Source organism: Octopus bimaculoides, chromosome 23 (assembly GCF_001194135.2).
Source record: "Octopus bimaculoides isolate UCB-OBI-ISO-001 chromosome 23, ASM119413v2, whole genome shotgun sequence".
Lineage (NCBI taxonomy): Eukaryota > Metazoa > Mollusca > Cephalopoda > Octopoda > Octopodidae > Octopus > Octopus bimaculoides.
Genome location: NC_069003.1, coordinates 5,576,871 through 5,579,432, shown reverse-complemented (window position 1 = coordinate 5,579,432; position 2,562 = coordinate 5,576,871). Strand labels below are relative to the sequence as shown.

At 41.0% G+C, this 2,562-nt stretch overlaps 1 protein-coding gene across 4 annotated transcripts in view; it reads right to left on the bottom strand.

Moving 5' to 3' along the window:
* The window catches only part of LOC106871347 (uncharacterized), a 103,516-nt gene that overhangs the window by 52,557 nt on the left and 48,397 nt on the right, over positions 1–2,562 (bottom strand). The gene's annotated exons all lie outside the window — the stretch shown is intronic.

The window sequence follows — 2,562 nt, the reverse complement described above, 5'->3', positions numbered from 1 at the left end:
ATACAGACATGCATACATACAAAGACATATGCATACATGCACATATACATAAACACATACATATACACACATGCATATACATACATGCATATGTATATACATGAAGGAATATACTTTCATGAATTTACCATGTTTGTATGTCAACTACATAAGTTTATACATACATATACACGTACATATATATACATACATACATACATAATCAGACGTATACAAGGGAAGTGAGACAGGAAGAAAGCGAGTGGAAGAGAGAGAGAGAGAGAGAGAGAGAGAGAGAGAGAAAGGAGGGGAGAGATAGAGAGAGGGAGGGAGAAATAGAGAGAGGGAGGGAGAGAGAGAGGTGTGAACATGTGATTATGCAAGCTAAAAGTGAAAGTAAAAGAATGCCTGAAGGAAAATAAATCCAAGTCTTTTTGTAATCAGAAAATCATCGCAATTTGGTTTGGTTAACGTTTTACTTCTGTAATGACAACAACAGCAGCAGCAGCAGCAGCCACAACAGCAGTTGCAGCATCACAACAACAACATCAACAGCAACAAATGACACCAGTGGCAGCAGCAGCAGTAACAACAATGACAGTCACAACCACTTTACGAGCCAAATAAGGAGTCTTGATGTAATTGTTCTATTTAATAAAAATAGCAGCCAAAATTTCCTCAAATCCACCCTAGTCTGTTAAGAAAAGGGAAGAACACATTACCTTTAGATACCCATAAAAATATGGGATGGAGTTGTCTTACGCACACAGAAATATACATGTATATATGGCTGCGGCCATGCTGGAGCACTGCCTGAAAGGGTTTTAGTTTAAAGAAATTGACCCCATGACTTATTCTTTGTAAGCCTAGTACTTATTCTATCGGTCTCTTTTTGCTGAGCTGCAAAGTTATGGGGATGTAATCACACCAACACCGGTTGTCAAGCGACGGTGGCGGGGCAAACAAAGACACAAAGACACATTCACATAAATGTATACATATACATATATGACAGGCTTCTTTCAGTTTCCATCTACCAAATTCACTCGCAAGGCTTTGGTCAGCCTGAGGCTATAGTAGAAGACACTTGCCCAAGGTGCCACGCAGTGGGACAGAACACAGGAGAGTGAAGTTGGGATGCAAGCTTCTTACCACACAACCACTCATGCACCTATGCGTGTGTGTATGTGTGTGTGTGTGTGTGTGAGTTTTATTCTTCTTGTATTTGTTTCAGTCACTTGACTGCAGCCATGCTGGAGCACAACCTTTAGTCAAGCAAATCGACCCCAGGACTTATTATTTGTAAACCTAGTACTTATTCTATCGGTCTCTTTTTGCCAAACCGCTAAGTTACAGGGATGTAAACACACCAACATCAGTTGTTAAGCGATGGTGGAGAGGACAAAAACAGACAGACACACACACACACACACACACATATACATATCTTCCTGGGGCTATAAACTATAGTAGCATCATCCCATTTGAGTCAGCCACATTTAGGTGGCAAATATACTTCACGATGTCATGCTGCTACTGTTAACATCTCGCTCAGAGATTTATTATTGCTATATATATATATATATATATATATATATATATGAATGTGTTTGTCTGTGTGTGTGTGTGTGTCTTTGCATCTGTCTTTGTACCCCATCACTGCTTGACAACCAATGTCGGAGTGTTTACATCCTCGTAACCTAACAGTTCCGCAAAATACACTACTAGAATAAGGCTTACAAAGAACAAGTCCTGGGGTCAATTTGTACGACTAAAACCCTTTAAGGTGGTGCTCCAGCATGGTCGCAATCAAATGCCTGAAACAAGTAAAAAAGAATTTAAAAAATTAAAACAATGAATTTCTGTTGAATAATTATCTATTTTTAGGAAAACACATGGTGCACCCTGGTGACCAGTTTTCATAAAGGAGAGATAATCCTTCCTAGATAAATTTTGGTGGGATTAAAAGTTAGAATTTTAAATGGAAGAGCTTGCAAAAAGATGTGAAGAATATCCTTTACTTGTTTCAGTCATTAGACTGTGGCCATGCTGGGGCACACAGCCTTACAGAATTTTAGTTGAATGAATCGACCCCCCCACCACCAGTATTTATTTTTTAAAAACCTGGTACTTATTCTATTGGACCCTTTTGCTGAACTGCTAAGTAACAGAGACATAAACACACCAACACCACTTGTCAAGCAGTGGTGGGGGACACACCCACACATACCTGGGGTAGCTCACACCCAAGCTATGCCACTGGGTCTTGGTACTTCAGTTGAGAAACCAATACCTTTCAACAAACATCCTCAGTGTTTCCTTTCTCTTCTTCTACAAACATCCCCCATCACCACCACTGCCACCACCATCCTCCTCCCTCCTATTCTTCCCTCTGCCTCTTTTTCTTCCTCCCTCACTCCCCCTCTTTCCCTCTCTTGCTCCTCCTCCCCTCTATCCTTCATTCCTTCTTCCCCTCTCTCCTTCCACCTTTTTTATTCCCTTGCTCCTCCTCCTCCTTTCTCCCCTCCTCATTCTTCACCCTTCCTCCCTCCCCCCTTCCTCTCTCTCTACTTCCTTCTATCC